The sequence below is a fragment of the Amblyraja radiata genome, chromosome 34 (assembly GCF_010909765.2).
Source record: "Amblyraja radiata isolate CabotCenter1 chromosome 34, sAmbRad1.1.pri, whole genome shotgun sequence".
Classification (NCBI taxonomy): Eukaryota; Metazoa; Chordata; class Chondrichthyes; order Rajiformes; family Rajidae; genus Amblyraja; species Amblyraja radiata.
In genome coordinates this window covers 15,305,178-15,324,571 of record NC_045989.1, presented here as the reverse complement: position 1 = coordinate 15,324,571, position 19,394 = coordinate 15,305,178, and the positions used below count along the sequence as shown (strand labels likewise).

At 40.6% G+C, this 19,394-nt stretch overlaps 1 protein-coding gene across 4 annotated transcripts in view; it reads right to left on the bottom strand.

Annotated features, from left to right (window-relative positions):
• Positions 1-19,394, bottom strand: part of unc13c (unc-13 homolog C) — a 378,167-nt gene that overhangs the window by 198,617 nt on the left and 160,156 nt on the right. The window lies entirely within an intron of this gene.

The window sequence follows — 19,394 nt, the reverse complement described above, 5'->3', positions numbered from 1 at the left end:
AAGAATGAAAAATGTAAAGCTTGTACATTTGTCATTCTCCAGGCTAATGTAGATCAATAGCACATGGCCAAAGAAGAGAGCAAAATGGAAAGTAAATAAAGAAAGCAGTTACACGGGAACAAAAATGAATTAAACAAAGCAAAGAATGTGTTGGAAACACAAGAAACTGCAGATGCTGGAATCCCAAACAGAAACCAAAGCCCTGGGGGAACTCAATGGTCCGACAGCATCTGTACTGCTTTCCAATTGTTTGATGCTGCCCAATCATCTTCTGTCCAACCCATATTTAGATTCAGGACCATAATGGTCAAAGTTACCTGCTGGAGACCATGACATCAAAGTGGTCCAAAAAGTAATGGAATCAGAGTCATAGAGATGCATGGAATGTGATTCTTTGATCCACTGAGTGTGTCCTGACCATACATTCATTCTCCCCATTTTTCACCAACTCCCTCCTGATGCCATCACTCATGTAAACATTAGCAGTAATTTACAGTGGCTAATTAATCTACCAACCCAGATGTCTTTGAAATGTGGGAGGAAACTCTAATACCCAGAGAATGTTCAAATTCCACACAGACAATGCCTGAGATCAGGATTGAACGCAGGTCTTGTGCTGTGAGGCAGCGGCTCTGCTAACGACACCCCGTGTCACCTGAAGAGCTCGTCAATACCTGTCTCCCAAGGTGAACTGAAGAAAATCATCTTCAGCTTTCTCTGATTTAATTTCTACTTATCTTTGTTTTGCCAAGTCTAACCTTGCACGATCATAGGCTAAAATCTCATCAATTTACAAAATGCTAACCATGACAGTAACAACAATGCACCAACTATGTCAGACTTTACCAAGCATGGGAGTTAAAATGCCAGATGCAGGGGCTGAGTGAGAACAGTAAATATTTCACTTGCGCTGTTAACTGAGCACCCACCGTGCAGATAGCAGGGTATAGGAGATTGAAATCGGCCCTAAAACATTCTGACATACAATGCAAAATGGTTCCACTTTTGCTAATTTTCTTACAACTTCACTGCATTCCTTGGAGTGGCCCTCTTCTAAAAGTCAATATCTCCTTTCAAAATATTAGCAACTTAATGCTTTACAACTTTGAAGTCCCACTTTATGCATACAAATAAGATGAGCTACTTAAATGCAATTATAAGGTTCAAGGTCCACAAGCAACTTGCACTGCAGCTACAGGAACTCAAAGGCAACATTTCATGATGTGAAGTTTAACTAATTGAACATATTGGATCTCTGTATGACACTGCAATTGCTGTCTGGATGGCTCGAGAAAGGAAATGATTATTCTAATGCCCCAGTGTGTATGTGTCCAAATACTAATCAGCATTTCAGAAGATGGTGCCACTGTTTCTTTCAGGGGTAGAACTAGAGTTTGTTGAAGGTGGGAAGAAGATTGAAATTTTAAATCATCAGTCAGTCTTCTGCCTCTGCCTCTTCTGTGTGTGTGTTACAATGTTAAAACTGCGCGACAGATGACATTTCGGAAGCTCTTCCCCATATTTAATATGTTGTGGCTCTGCCGTTCCCTGCCAGCTTATAAATGACAACCTGAGTTAGGAAGAAAGGTCATGCTTACATTTTCCAGCAGATACATATTGTCACTATATGTATACTTGTATACTGTATGTAGTAGAATTACGCACACTGCAATGAAAATGTAACTGAAACAATATTTATCCTATCCATCTTGAGGTCCAAGGATAGGCTGTGCATGAGGACAAAGAGCTTCGGTACCAGCAGAAATCAAGTCATCAAATCATTTGAATCCATTGAACTCAAACAGACCTCAGTGACATATGACTGGTGCTCATCATGCAATTTCACCCAAGTGTTGAAAAGATCAACAAATAACAGAAAACTTGAACCATGAAACCTGATTAAATTACTACTGGCCTCGCTCATATACGAGGGCCTGCCCACTACTATTACAGGTGATGCCTGGCTTCTTTTCTCTCCCACAAACCATTTAATTTCCCTTTCTCTCTCCTCAACTGGAATGCCACATGCAAGGACCTTTCTGTCACTAATGGTGATAACATTAGATCTATGCACTTTCCTCCCTTGTCTTCCTGTTAGATTAAAAAGATCTCAGCTGCCTTGACACGAAACTCACACCTTCCTTTTGTGTTTTCTTCCACCTCCCCTCGTCATGTGTTAAATGACTGATAAATGTGCATTATCAATCCTCATCTGCAGCCTTTGAACACATTGCACACCAAAACACCTCTTCATCACTGTCCAGTTGAGAGGACTGCACACACAGCCAGTTCCATTCTTATTAGTCCAGCCATTGCCAGACAATTACTTACAAGGCTTTCTCTTCCCATTATTACCTCTGGTTCTTCAAAGAACCTGTGCTTCTCTGAGCCCATTTGTAATCACTCTCCTGCAACATCAGACAAAAGATCATCTCATTCCCACGTCAATACTGAAAATTCCCTAGTCTAGCTCACTGCCATCTCCTCCCCTGTCACACATTTCCTATGCTGAAAGCTACATCAAATCCTCAGTTATCTCCAGACCCAAAGAAGAACTAAAGTTACAACCATTGGTAGTCATAGCCATGGCTATCAAGTACCTACTCTCTGGAATTTTCTTCCTAAATATTTACCACTGTCCGCCTTTCTGTCAGGCATTCCTTCAAACATTTAATTTCTCCTTTTGTTTTCTATAATCCCCCTATGAATTGCCTTCTACCATTTTACCAAGGTTACATAGATACATAGATACATCGATAATAGGTGCAGGAGTAGGCCATTCGGCCCTTCAAGCCAGCACCACCATTCAATGTGATCATGGCTGATCATCCACAATCAGTACCCCGTTCCTGCCTTCTCCCCATATCCCCTGACTCCGCTAGCCCTAAGAGCTCTATCTAACTCTCTTTTGAATGCATCAGGTGAATCGCCCTCCACTGCCTTCTGAGGCAGAGAATTCCACAAATTCACAACTCTCTGGGTGAAAGATGCAATGCAAGTAGAAGTTTTATATTTGTAAAGATATCTTAAAATTGGGAAGGTGTGATGCCATTCAAGGTGTGGGGACGTTGTGGTACAGCTTGTCGAGCCGCTCCAGTGGCCCAGATTCAGTCCTGACCTTCTGTTCTGTCTGTGCAGATTTTGCTTATACACTCCATGACCACATGGCTTCTTCCGAGTGCTCCTAATTACTCCCACATTCTTGCGAAAGTCGGGTTGCTAGGTTAATTTTGGCTGCTGCAAGTTGCCCCTAGCAGGTGGACGATAGAATCTGGTGGGCAGGGGTTATTAATGGGAATGTGGCCAAGTTAAAATGGGTTGAGGAAAGACTGGTGGAGAAATGGGCCTAAGGTCCTTATTTTAATTGCATAATTATCTATGAATTTGCAAGTCATGATTACTGAAGGCACTCAAGGTTTTATGGCACAAGAGGAAGATATCCACTCCAAGACCTCTTTGGCTAAAATATAACTATCCAGACTCACACCATTTCCCAGTTCTTGGCCTTAGCTTTACAGGTTGTGACACATTGTTCTGGTTACTTCTAAAATGTGCTGAGTATTTCAGCCCCGATTCACCTTTTCAAAAAGATTCAACCCCTTACCAACTGGTTACCTAAATATCTTAGGTAGACAAAAATGCTGGAGAAACTCAGCGGGTGCAGCAGCATCTCTGGAGGGTTTCAGCCCGAAACGTTGCCTATTTCCTTTGCTCCATAGATGCTGCTGCACCCGCTGAGTTTCTCCAGCATTTTTGTCTACCTTAGATTTTCCAGCATCTGCAGTTCCTTCTTAAACAATACCTAAATATCTTTATCATTTTAATCTGTCTGCCAAATACCATAACTTGACATTGGTGTTTATTTCTCTGCTCAAGGTCCTTCCTACTCATCATATCTAGGCCTCTCATAATTTAATAAATCTTGATGCAACACAGATAAAGGGCATAAAATAAAGAAGATATTGATTTAACATTCATGAAGAATGATCCATTACCTGCCTCATGCCTGCTGAATCTTAATGCCATTACTATTTATGAACCCAAAGTTCATCAGAGGATGGGTAAAAATATCTGAACTGATGGAAGAATTATGCAGGACGAGGAGAGAATCTGTTGCTGGTCCGAATGTCAAGAGTGGCATTTCCATTTTGATTAACTAATGCAGCCCACTTTGGAAAGAAGGGTCTCAAGTGAAATTTCCTCACCTCGTTAATGTTGTTTAGCCACCTGCCCTTAATTAATATTGCTACCCTTGTCTTTAATAATACTGTCATTCTGTCATGCCAAAGTCGGTTGCACAATGTACCATATTTAATACATGGACGACAGAGAAAGATAGCATACAATGTCCTTCAAATGGATCTACAGATGTACAACTGAAAGAGCTACCCCAGTTTGTTTGCACATAGAACATAAAGGTAGAACAGTACAACACACGGGCAGGCCCTTCGGCCCACAATGTCTTTGTTGAATATGATGCCAAATTAAACTAATCTTTTCCTGCACATCCACATCCCTCCATTCCTGCATATTCATGCGCCTATTCAAAAGCCTCTTAAACATCAGCATTGTGTCTATTTCCTCCACTACTCCTGGCAGCATGTTCCAGGCACCTCCCACTCCCTTTCTGTAAAAAACTTGCCCCAAATATCTCCTTTGAATTTTCTCCCTTTGACATAAACCTATAACCTCTAGTCTTTGGCATTTCCACCCTGAGGAAAAAGTTTTGACTGTCTACCCTATCTATACCTCTCTTTATTTTATATATTGCTATCAGGTCTGCCCTCAAATTTCGACACTCCTGAGAAAACAATCCAAGTTTGTGCAATCTGTCCTTAGAGAATCTCCAAAGCCTCCATGTCTCCATGTTGGAGTAATACAACACTTATTCAGTTAATGGCCACATGCCTGGCATTTGTTTAACTTCACTGAAGATTCTTTGAGATAAACTGCACAAATAACAGTTTTTTAGTGCATATTTAATTAATAAACAAACAACATAATCCTGGTCGTAATTGATTTAGTTAAAATCCAAGATCAAAGCAGAGTTTAAGAGTTAAAATCACAAATATAGGAGCAGGAATCAGCAATGTGGCATCGCAAGCCTGCTCTGTCATCCATTAAAATCATGCTCATCTGGTCTTGGCCTCGTCTCCACCATAACTCTCAATTCCCCACGACATCTAAACAAGCAGGGCTTGAATATATTCAATAACTTGGCCTCCATGGCATTTGGGCAAACATGCTTCAAAAACATTGGCACTCAAATGAACTGCTTCTCATCATCTTGGTTGTAAATGAGTAACTCCATATTTTAAACTATGCTCCTTAACTCTAGAGTCCTTCCCAAGGAGAAACATCCCCTCAACATCCATCTTGCCAAGCCTGCTCTGAATTTGATGTTTCAATTAGATCACCTCTCATTCTTCTGAACTGCAATGAGTACAGGGCTCACCTAATCGATCTTTCCTTACAAGACAACTCCCTCAATTAATAAATCAGACGTAAACCTTTTGTGAACTGCTCCCAATAGAGGACAAAAAGATATACAGTACTGTAGGTTTCGAGTATAGTGTTTAGTTTTGGGCACCATGTTATAGGAAAGATGTTGTCAAGCTGGAAAGGGTACAGAGATGAGTTACAAGGATGTAGCCAGGACTCGAATGTCTGAGCTATAGGGAGAGGTTGAGTAGGCTGGGACTCCATTCCTTGGAGCGCAGAAGGATGAGGAGTGATCTTATAGAGGTGTATAAAATCATAAGAGGAATAGATCGGGTAGATGCACAGAGTCAGGGGGGGATCAAGGACCAGAGGACTGAAGCAAATAAAGGCAAGCAGAAGAACCAACTTTGGAGGGGAGAGAGAGAGATGGAAAAAAACACTAAATAACGTGAGTGACCGAATGAGGGACTTACCAGCAAGCCAGCCAGGAAACCCGTTCGACCGGAGCCCATAATGACCTGACCCGTTTAAATCCGATACCCGTTTAAATCTTTCCCATCCACCAATACATCCAATTAGTTCAAATGGTAATTGTACCTGCATCAGACAGCTTTAAGAAATTCTCCGTAAATACCTTCAGTAATACTTGAAGGTCAAAACACAATCGGTGACACATCGTGTTAATACGATGTTAATAGAGACAATTAACAAGCGCTTAACAGTGACACCCCCACTGTCTCGCGGAAACCGGAGATTTTTTTGATTTTTTTTAAATATATTTTTATTCAAAGCAAGCACATATCATAACAAAAACATTTCATGTATATCAGTCGTACATTAATAATATTATCAGTTGTGTATTGATTCTGCTTCTAGTTTTTTTTATGGATAGAGAGTAAGAGAGAGAGAAAAAAAAAAAAAGACATGATAAAGAAGAATGATAAAGAGACCATATTCTGACAAAAAGTTCTTGTTTGTCCATTAAGTGTAGGTTCCCCGACATTTCCATAATCCACATTTTAATTGTGGGGGTTATAGGACCTTTCCAAAATTTTAATATTATTTTTTCCCCAGTTATTATACTATAGTCGAGAAAGTTTCTTTGGCTTGTTGTAAGTGTTAGGCTTTGTTCTGATATTCCTAGTATTATTAGTTTTGAGTCGGGATCCAATTGGGTATTGACAACTTCAGAAATTATTCTAAAAATATCAATCCAGATATTTTTGATTTTTATACAATTTACAAAAGTATGTGTTAAGTTAGCCTCTAGATGCTGACATTTATCACAAATAGGAGAGATATGTGGGAAGATTCTAATTAGTTTTGTTTTAGAGTAATGTAATCTGTGTAATACTTTAAATTGTATTAAGACATGTCTGGCATTTAACGAGCATTGATATATATATTGTAGACTTTCGTCCCAAATATCTTTCGTTATAGGTTTGCCTAATCCATTTTCCCATGTGTGTCTATATAATTCCGTCAATGACGGACACCGGAGATTTTAATAGATTTTTTTTCACCAAATTTCAAAATCTGGATTACAAAACATGGGGGGGGGGGGATCTCAAAACATGGGATGTTTTGAGATCCCCCCCCCCCCCCCGGGATTTCCGCCCATAGGGAAAGCCCACTTGATCAACATATTCAGGATTGTCTCATTTGTCCTCAGTGTGCCAGGCCTTTGCAGAAAGGATCTTCTCTCTGATGACCATCAAATGGTCCGTCTCAAGAAACAGATGCAGCACAGAGTTGATCAAAAATGAACTTCAAATATCTATGGACTGTGATTTGTCATGCAAGGACTTCTCTCTGGCGGTGCAAAAGGACAAACGACTGCTTGAATCAGTCAAGTGCAGCAAGAAATATCCATGGAAAATGTAGACTTGGTGTGACCCCCCCCCCCCCCCCCCTCTTTTACTCTTTTGCAGAGTGCCTATGTCTACTCTATAGGCACATACAGATAGGGTAATTTGGTGTTATTTCATGTCTGACAGTCAGATTATGTTCTGTTTTATGCTTTGTTATAATTTGCTGTTACATTTCATATACAACACTGAAGATATGTATACATGGTTCATATGTTGGATTTGTTTACCTATTCAGGGTTGTTGTCAACAGGGTTGTTAACATCATGTTAAAAAAAGTAACATTAGCAAATTTGCAGATGACACAAAGCTGGGTGGCAGTGTGAACTGTGAAGAGGATGCTATGAGGATGCAGGGTGACTTGGACAGGGTGGGTGAGAGGGCAGATGCATGGCAGATGCAGTTTAATGTGGATCCATGTTAGGTTATCCACTTTAGTGGCAAAAACAAGAAGGCAGATTATTATCTAAATGGTGTCAAGTTGGGAAAAGGGGAAGTACAATGGGATCTGGGGGGTCCTTGTTCATCAGTCACTGAAAGTAAGCATGCAGGTACAGCAGGCAGTGAAGAAAGCGAATGGCATGTTGGCCTTCATAACAAGAGGAGTTGAGTATAGGAGCAAAGAGGTCCTTCTGCAATTGTACAGGGCCCTAGTGAGACCTCACCTGGAGTATTGTGTGCAGTTTTGGTCTCCAAATTTGAGGAAGGATATTCTTGCTATTGAGGGAGTGCAGCGTACAAGCATATTAAAAGCTCTTGTTGGGACCTTGGAAGGATATAACCATATAATAACAATTACAGCACGGAAACAGGCCATCTCGACCCTTCTAGTCCGTGCCGAACACATAATCTCCCCTAGTCCCATATACCTGCGCTCAGACCATAACCCTCCATTCCTTTCCCATCCATATAACTATCCAATTTATTTTTAAATGATAAAAACGAACCTGCCTCCACCACCTTCACTGGAAGCTCATTCCACACAGCTACCACTCTCTGAGTAAAGAAGTTCCCCCTCATGTTACCCCTAAACTTCAGTCCCTTAATTCTCAAGTCATGTCCCCTTGTTTGAATCTTCCCTACTCTCAGTGGGAAAAGCTTTTCCACGTCAACTCTGTCTATCCCTCTCATCATTTTAAAAACCTCTATCAAGTCCCCCCTTAACCTTCTGCACTCCAAAGAATAAAGCCCTAACTTGTTCAACCTTTCTCTGTAACTTAGTTGCTGAAACCCAGGCAACATTCTAGTAAATCTCCTCTGTACTCTCTCTATTTTGTTGACATCCTTCCTATAATTAGGCGACCAAAATTGTACACCATACTCCAGAATTGGCCTCACCAATGCCTTGTACAATTTTAACATTACATCCCAACTTCTATACTCAATGCTCTGATTTATAAAGGCCAGCACACCAAAAGCTTTCTTTACCACCCTATCTACATGAGATTCCACTTTCAGGGAACTGTGCACAGTTATTCCCAGATCCCTCTGTTCACCTACATTCTTCAATTCCCTACCATTTACCATGTACGTCCTATTTTGATTTGTCCTGCCAAGATGTAGCACCTCACACTTATCAGCATTAAACTCCATCTGCCATCTTTCAGCCCACTCTTCCAACTGGCATAAATCTCTCTGTAGACTTTGAAACTCTACTTCATTACCCGCAACCCCACCTATCTTAGTATCATCTGCATACTTACTAATCCAATTTACCACACCATCGTCCAGATCATTGATGTACATGACAAACAACAGTGGACCCAACACAGATCCCTGTGGCACCCCACTCGTCACTGGCCTCCAACCTGACAAACAACCATCCACCATTACTCTCTGGCATCTCCCATTCAGCCACTGTTGAATCCATCTTGCTACTCCACCATTAATACCCAACCATTGAACCTTCTTAACCAACCTTCCATGAGGAACCTTGTCAAAGGCCTTACTGAAGTCCATATACACAACATCCACTGCTTTACCCTCATCAATTTCCCGAGTAACATCTTCAAAAAATTCAAGAAGATTAGTTAAACATGACCTTCCAGGCACAAATCCATGTTGACTGTTCCCAATCAGACCCTGTTTATCCAGATGCTTATATATATTATCTCTAAGTATTCTTTCCATTAATTTGCCCACCACTGACGTCAAACTAACAGGTCTATAATTGCTAGGTTTACTCTTAGACCCCTTTTTAAACAATGGAACAACATGCGCAGTACGCCAATCCTCCGGCACTATTCACGTTTCTAATGACATTTGAAATATTTCTGCCATAGCCCCTGCTATTTCTACACTAACTTCCCTCAATGTCCTAGGGAATATCCTGTCCGGACCTGGAGACTTATCCACTTTTATATTTCTCAAAAGTGTCAGTACTCCCTCTTCTTTGATCCTCATGGTTTCCATAGCTACTCTACTTGTTTCCCTTACCTCACATAATTCAATATCCTTCTCCTTGGTGAATACCGAAGAAAAGAAACTGTTCAATATCTCCCCCATCTCTTTTGGCTCTGCAGATAGTTGGCCACTCTGACTCTCTAATGGACCAATTTTATCCCTCGTTATCCTTTTGCTATTAATATAGCGGTAGAAACCCTTCGGATTTACTTTTACCTTACTTGCCAAAGCAACCTCATATCTTCTTTTAGCTTTTCTAATTTATTTCTTAAGATTCTTTTTACATTCTTTATACTCCTCAAGCACCTCATTTACTCTATGCTGCTTATAACTATTGTAGATCTCCCTCTTTTTCCGAACCAAGTGTCCAATTTCCCTTGAAAACCATGGCTCTTTGCAATTTTTACGATTTCCTTTCAACCGAACAGGGACATAAAGATTCTGTACTCTTAAAATTTCACCTTTAAATGTACTCCATTTCTCTTCCACATCTTTCCCATAAAACAAACTGTCCCAATTTACTCCTTTTAAATATATAAATATGCATATATGTGCAGGCTCAGCCCATGGAACCAACATGTATCAAAATCCTTATTAAAAAGTCTTCGATCTTCTCTATATTTTTTAAAGATGTTGAAAAAGGCTGCAATGATACAAGTTAAATATAAAACACTAGGTCAATTCTCGTAACAACACCTTTACTCGACTTAAGGGCCTGTTCCACTTGGTGGTCATTTGCGCGTCATTTACGTGACATCATTTACGCATCACGTGATATGTGCATGGCGTGAATTATGCGCGCATGGTGCGTGGTGATGTAGGCAGTGACGCGCGGTCGCGCACGGCGCCCCAGGATTTTGGGATTCACAAAATCTTTGCACACCACCTGCGTGACGCCCAAGTGGGACAGGCCCTTTATTCTACACCAAGTGCCTTGAAGACCTTTAAGAGCAGATGCAGTAATAATGTTTCCCAAAACTATTATGAATTTGGGAAAAGTAGAGCTGCCAGATTTCATACTTAATAATTTGCATGAAATTGTACTCAACTCATGGAGATACCTTTAAACCCAGAAAAGTACTGCAAGGAATGAGAATCATGCTGGAATCTGTTATTTTTAATCTGAAGAAAAATTTATCTGAATTACACTTTGTTAATTGAATGTTAAGGGGCATGAATCCAGAGGGATGAAATTATCCCTCCGTCAATCCCTGGCATGAACACCAAAATGCACTATTCTGATATAATCTACAAAATTATGCTTGAACAACTGGCATTGCTCCAACAAAAATATAGTAATGTATTAATGTCAAATGTTAAATACAAATGTAACATTAATTTGTCTGCTAAATCAGATTGTAAAGCATTTCAGCACAGAAAAAAATTATTTTGCTGTGAATCCTCCAAACTCACTGGAAGAACAAGCAAACCAACATCAATGTGCTTCCCCATGCCAACACCCAGTCTGCTACATTGTGCAGGCCATATCGTTCACATGCCCTCAAAACCAATGCACCGTTCTGAACTCTGTCACGGGAGATTACCAGGCTAACAGTGGAAAGCTTCAAGGATATGCTCAAAGCCTTCCTTGAACGAAATGCAACATCCCCATTCATTCCTGGGAATCTCTGGCTGATGGCTGCTCAAAATGGCATCGGAGAATTTAGAATGGGATTGAGAACCTCAAGGTAATGCATCACGGAAGTCTCATGAACAAAGCAGGAGCAAAACAACTAAAAACTATGCAGTCCCTCCTGCCCCACGGTGGCAGAGTCTGCAATTCCCATGTTTTATTATCAGTTACCTGGGGTGCAACCAAGTCATCCTCAATTTTAAGGGGCTGTTTAAAGAGAACATTTCAAACTCCCTTATTGGATTTGGCATACAATAACATTCAAGAAAAACGTTTTGATATATTATAGACTTAAATTCTTCCAATGCAATCCCAGTAATAAAAGACACTGAGACGATGACGATGTGATCTATTTACACATATTTGCAGTTCAGTCATTCCCTCTTCTCCCATTTGGCAACACATACAACAACTTGAAAACACGCACCACCAGATTCAGGAACAGCTCCCTGTTATCAGACTACTGAACAGTCCTTCCATAAGCTAAGGGTGAAGTTCTGCTCTCACAATTTACCTCCTGGTATGTTTTTATCTATCTGCACTTTCCCTGTAGCTATAACACTATATTCTCCACTCTGGTATTTTGTTCTTTGCACTACTCATTGTGCGTGTTGGGTTTGATTGTACTCATGATGTATGATTTGACTGGATAGCATGCAAACAAAGTTTTTCGCTGTATCTCGGTACACATGACAATAATAAACTAATGCCGACAATCAGAACTGGGGCACACTTTTGCCTCATTATTCGCACAAAATAGATGATGTAATACCAACTGTAAGATTTGAGAAAGGAAGGAAAAGAATGAAAAATAAGTCAATGTCAGAGTACACCTCCACATTTTCATCATGTAGATTGGTGTTGAACAGTTCTACACACTGATGTTTGGGACAGGGGTTCATGTGTACCCATCACCCATCATGGTATCAACCATGAAGTCAGCATCAAAACTTGTGAAAGATGATTAAATAAATGTGGACATTTGAAAATTTGCAACAAAACAATCAATACACCTTTTGGATTGTCCAAAAATGCAACCCTGAAATACAATGATCCACGTGCAGCGCCAGACCCTGGTTATTATTATTATTATTATTATTATTATTATTATTATTATATCCGAATGCCCTCTGACAAGCAAGCTACAATGTTGTAGAAATAATCACATTTGGAGATTAGCAATAAAAGCACTTACTAAAATGGCCACTATACTAAGAACAAATAGAAGAGTGCGTCTTTATTTTTCCCCCTAAATTAGAAATCCAATACTTTTCATCAGACTGTCTACAATAAACTCACAACGACGTAATGTTTCAGTGAAAATGCAAACAAGGAGCTTTGCAGAAGTGATCAATATAATCAATTAAGCAGGAAATACTGGCCGGAAACACCAATAAAAGCTTCACCTTCTTTGAGTCTTTGATATCTAACAGAATACCAAAGCATCCTGCAGAAAATTACCCCACCAACAGCTTAATCACTTGCCACCATCTGCCCTATTCACAAAGCAGCAGTTGAGCCAGATCCTTCCATCCCCCAATCTTATGAATTAATTCCAGCCCATCGCCAACAGATTTCTGCTACTATGTCCCCAACATCCAAAGGCACATAATCCCAACCTGATGTGTTCCATTTCCATTGCTTAGTCAGCCTTACCAAACCCAGTCCCTGCCTTCTCACCTATCCCCTCTCTGCAACTCAGCTCCATTCCTAGATCACGTCTGCTTGATTTTAGCACAGATGGATCAAATTTGTGTAAGGTCTATTCTATCAGAATTTGGCCACTAGTGGGCTTTGCAAATTATCAGCACCACTCTTCAATCAGGAACATTTTAAGAACCATTTACTGGGATGGATGAAGTTCCAAGCCTTTGAATTTCTCTGTGAAACCAAATGTTAAGGCTGTGAAATCAAGACTAGTACAGATTACCACATGAATGGCAGAATTCACTCAAGGGTTTAGTGGACAGGTCTGTTCCTGTTTCTATATGACTGTTATGCCCAGACTGTCATTTTGAAGTTTGCATATGATTTCATTAAAATTGAATTTTTAAACATTTTTTAAACATCCACCATTTGTCCCATTGTGCCATCTTGCATCTTGCTGGAGATGCCAACAGGGGGAAAACTAAATCCTTACTTCTAATTCTGCAAATATTTCACATCATCAAGATTTTGCATCGGTTTACATCTGTTAGATTGCCAAACAAGGGAAGAACTGCTATTGATTCTTCAGATTCTGGCAAGAATAATGAATTTGCTGCACTGTTTAAACATAGTAGCAATGTACAATTGGAGATTTGGAGATTCAGTTTGGCTTCACTTTAGTTATACAAAACCAGCAGGCACTTGTAAAATAAACAATTTGTGGTTCTCTGCTGCCACAATTATTTCAATGGATGGAGACCCATATAGAGTGAGCAAGGATTCACAAGGCATGCTTCTGGCACCAGCAGTGCTGAAGCAGACTTTTACTTTCTGAAATCTGAAAGTGTAAAACTGCAAGAGAACACTGCTTTAAATCTAATGTCATCTAAGTTGGACGTCATTGCATCCCATCAGTTGCTTCGACAAAATTCAAATGCTCAATGGAGTAGTGGTGAACTGAACAGTGCCCTAGCATATGGAAGGACCATTCAGAAGTTTGATAATGGAGGGAAAGAAGCTCTGAGTGTGGTGGTACACGCTTTCAAGCTTCTGTACCACCTGCCGGGCCATAGCAGGGAGGAGGAGGAATTATTGAGTTGGGACAAGTCTTTGATTATGTTGGCTGCTTTTCCAAGGCAGTGTGATGTATAGATGTAGTAGTATAATGGTCTGTGGGATGGGCTGGGCTACATCTACAACTCTCTGTAATTTTTTGTAGTCATGGGTAGACACAAACCAAACCATGATGCCACTCGACAATATGCTTTCTACGGTACATCTGTAGAACAGTCTCCTTAGGAAGCAGAGGTGTGGTGTGCCTTCTTGGCTGTCACATCAATGATGCTGATTCACGACAGATCATTGGCAATATTAACACCAAGTAACTTGAAGCTCTCAACCATTTGCACATCAGCACCACTGATGCCGATTGGGGCAGTTACTCCACTATGCTGGTCAGAAAGACTGTGGGCATGAACATGCTAGAAGGTTCGGGACTTGCGCATGGTCCTCAGAAATGATTCCGATTGTCAACCAAATCATTCCCACATATAAAAGTGTGCATCACCCTATTTGTATTTCAATCATTAGACATTATCCTTGCCAAAAGTTATCATGTAGTCCATTATAATGAGTATGTACATTTATACCCAGTAAACCCTTGTTATTGCAGACCATGGAGGGGGAATGGTGTCTGTTATTGTCGATTGTCCATTATAACAAAGTAAGATATTATCATTGTATGTACTTGAATTAAAGAACTGCAGAAGATGATTAAAATACACAAAAGGACACAAAGTGCTGGATTAACCCAGGGCGTCATGCAGCATCGCTGGAGAACATGGATAGGTGACGTCGGGACCCTTCTTCAGACTGATTCAGTCTGCTGAGTTACTTCAGCACTTTTTGTTGTTTCACTTTAAAACCTGGCGCCGGTGGCGCTGGTCTGCACCAGCGAACACTTCACCACCGGCTGTTGAGGCTCACGTTGTATGCCCCTGGGACAGTGCTTTCTTCAGGCCGCTGCCAACAGCAAGACATGCTCGGTCACCATGGGGCTCCCTTCCCTCTCACATGCTGCCGCTTCCAAGGTAGACTATGTCGGTGACTCTGGGGAAGAAGGAGGAGGAGGCAGCGGTAGAAGTAAGGGGTGGGAGGGGGGGAAAGGACAGAGTGGCGGGAGGAGGCAGCGGTTGAGTGGGAACAGAGATAGCCACCGCTGACAGCAAGAAGCAGCAGCAGGTGGGGGGGAGGGGGGGTGGGGAGTCCCACAGTGACAGAGCATATCCTCTCTGTGGCCCGCAGAAAGCACTGTCCCCAGAGGCACCAATGTGAGCCGCACCAACAGCCGTGTCAACAGACTGTGCTATGGGTGAAGAAGGGCTTGCTGGTGCACCTTGCGAGCCAGGGGTGGCGTTGAAGGCCGGGGCTCCAAGCGGCCGGAGAGATGGTGCGGGCCGTGGGTGTGTCAGCTGGTCTGTCCGCTATATCCAACGTCTGTAATTAAGGGGTCTGTTGAAATTAGGGTTTATTGTACTATACACATATTTACATATATTGCCATCTCTATATTTGTGATATTTTTATTCTTCTATTGTACTGTGTATTGTGACAAAACCTTATCAACTGTTATATTTTTATTAAAATCACTGATATTCAGTATCTTATTCATTTCGGTTTAATCTTTACTTGAAGTTCCAAAAGAATGTCTAATTGCTCTATGAGGAAAACTATACAATTCTATCTTGGATTATATTCACCCCATGGGGCAACTCATGTATTCTCTATGCCAGAGGATAGAAAGCACAGTGTACTTTCAGTGTACAGCATCTTTCGGAATACATTATACAATTGCACCATTTCACATTGCAATATTACTGGCTGTCATAAATGGTAAGTAGGAACTGTGACTGTTTTGATCTCACATGAAAGGACACCTTTAAAACATCATGATTAGTAGACCATCCCATATGATAGAATTGCCAAACATTTTTGCAAGATAACTGTGGTGTTCAAAATCACATCTAATCATTAAGAATAAGGAGTTTCTGTACGGAAACTTGCCAACTCCAAGAAACAGTCAGGAACGTGGCCAAAAGATTACATAAAAGGATCTTACATTGAGTCGATAACCTTGAATTGAAATCACAAAACACATTTTCCATTTAAAAGATAGAAGAAATTATTAATTCTCTCTCCTAAAACACTGGATATTGCAACAACTGACGTTAAAAAAAAAAGAGATTGTGATCAAAGGTGACCTCTAGCTAAGCCAATCCACACAGTTACAACACTGGCATCTGTCCAACAATGTGGAGAATTGCCCAGGCATGTCTCATCCACAAAAAGGACAAATCCAATCCAGCTAATTAATGATCAATCAGTCTGCTCTTCATCATCAGGAAAATGACAGAAGATGTCAGTGACAGTACTTTCAATGAGCTGTTGCTCACAGATACTTATCTTGAGTTTCACCAGGACCACTAGTTTCTAGACCTAGTCACAGCATTAGTCCAAACATGGACGTAAGAGATGAATTTGTTTGGAGAGCCAAGAACGACTGCTCTTTATATTGGTTCATTTCACCAAGTGTAGCATCAAGGAGTCTTCTGAAAATAGACCAAAGATGTCAAGGGGAAGGTTGGATAGGGGAACTATTGGTTAGAATCATACCTCGCATAAGAGGAAGATGGTTGACGTTGCTGAATGGCAATTGTGCCAGGTCCAGGATATTGCTTTAGGGACTCGGCCTGCAGTGGAACACTGCCTGAGCACGTTCGGGCACCAACATTTAGCTGCTTCATCAATGACATCGCTTCCAATGTAAGATCACAATAGGGGTTGCTCACAGTCAAATGAAGCTCATCACCACTTTCACTAGGCATTTGGAGATGGTCAATGAATGCTGACCTTGGCCACGAGAGCTCCATTCCAAAAAATGAACAATAAAGTACAGGTTTAAGATATAAATTCAACATCACCTAATTGAATGGGAAACCAGCAAACCAGTTATAATAATTATTATAACGAATAATTATTATTATCAGAATAATAACCGGTGTAAACAATGGTATGCTGGACCTGTGACTGCTGAACTTAACACTGAATGGATAAACCCATCTTCTCTTGAAGACTCTTCAACGCTATGACCTTCACAATTTTGGGAGTAGCAAAGAAAGTTATATCGCATAGAGTGCAAAAGTGAGATCATGATTATCAATTTTAATAAGGCCAGGAAAACAAAGATCAGTAAAAGGAAAAGAACATTAAGAGTAGTGGACCAGAGACAACAATTAGTCATAAGGTGTTACAGCAAAGAAACAGGCCCTTTGGATCATCATGCCCATGATGACTGTTGTACCATTCGAGACCAATTCCATTTACCCAGATGAGATTTAAAGTCTTCTCTGGCATTGTGATTCAAGTGCTTTGTCTGGACGCTTCTTGAGAGCATATAAATATAGATCAGCTGGGTGGTGCAATGACAGATGGAATTGAAATCCAACAAATGCAAGGTGATGCATTCTAGAGAGCAAAGAAGGGTCATACCCGAAGGAGTGTGATAAACAGAGGGACCTTAATGAGGCGTGAGATGTGAGGAGTTGCACCTTAGAAGGTCGAATGTAAGGAGAAAGTATACAGTTAATGGAAAACCCTTTACAGCATTAAAGGACAAAAGGATCTTGGGTTCAAGTCAAGAGCCCTCTGATCTGGCACCATAAGTAGATATAGTGATAAAGAAGACATATGGTATGCTTGCATTCATCGGTTGGTACATTGAGTATAAGAGTCAGGAAGTCATGTTGCAGATTTATGGAATTTGATGAAGCCACATTTGGAGCATTATGTGCAGTTCTGGTTGCCCCATTACAGTAAGGATGTGGGGGTTTTGGAGAGTGTGCAGAAGTGGTTTACCAGAATGCTCCCTGGATTGGAGGGTATTACGTACCTGCCAACTAGTCCGATTTTATTGTATTTGTTCCGATTTTTAAGTTAAAAAAGTGTGAAAAATCGGAACAGTACGGTTTTGAAATGAGGGGGGAAATATGGCCAATCAACCGCTGTCTCTAAATTTAAAGGGGATGTGCAGGTCAAGGGTTTTTACACAGAGAGTGGTGGGTACCTGGAACATGCTGCCTGAGGTAGTGGTGGAGGTAAGATAGGGGCATTTAAGAGGCTTTTAGACAGGCAAATAAATATGCAGGTAATGGAGGAATGTGATGCACATGCAGGTAGAGGAGATTAATTTAACCTGGCATCATATTTGGCATGGATATTGTGGGCTGAAGGACCTGTTTTGTTCTATGTATGTTCTGTCTGCCTCCACCACCCCTTAGACAGTGTATTGCAGATTCCAACCACAATCTATATGAAATAAAATACCCCTTTGGTCCACTCTATACCTCCTACATCTCACTGTAAAGCTATGCCTTCCTTTCAATACCTCCACCATGGGAAAAATATTCTCAATATCGTAAACATATTTCTGCATCCTCTCCAGCACAATCACTTCCTCTCTCCAGTGTGATGAGCAGAACTGCACACAATACTCCAGGTGTGGTCTAATTAATGCTCTATGAAGTTGTAAGATTACACCCCCACTCTTATGTATTATGACACAGCTAATGAAGGCAATCATCCCACATGCCTTCTTCACAATCCTATCTACTTGTGTTGCCACTTCTAATGTTTGCGGACTATTATACCAAGGTCCCTCTATTTGTCAACACTCCTTCTGTTCAATTCAATTCCGTCTGCCATCACTCCGCCCAGCTTTCTAGCTGTACTGTAACTATACCCTCTCTAGCATCTATGGCAATAGATTTTCAACTCATTTTCAGATATACCATTAATACCTTCTAGATTGACATAAGAGTTATTAATGCATATCACAAACATGATAGGTCCCAGCACTGGTCAAAGAAACATCCCTCCACCACCAGCTTCTGTCCACAATTACAAAGCCAATTGCAGATGCACTTTACCAGCTTGCATGGAAAGAATTGGGAATCAGTGGGGGGGAAATGGAAAATCGGTGGCGAGCAAAACAAGAAACTAATGAGAAATTGTCATTATAGAGAAATAACATAGTCCGGGGACAAATAATGGATCACTTGCTTCATTCTAGTCAACTAAGTAAAATAAATATGACATGTTTGATATTTTTCAAACAATGACAAGTATCATCAGTCTACTTTGGATTTCTGATCAGTTAAGATTTAATTTGCAAAACTGAAATAAAATCCAATAGTATATAAAACTAACAATATTCACAACCACAAATCATTGATTGCTCAAAATCTAATTACAATTAAGTATTAGATGCATAAATGAGTAAGAATCTTCACTTGTTTATGTGAACTTCCTTTTGCAAAAAAAAAAAACATTCTGGAGTAATTAAA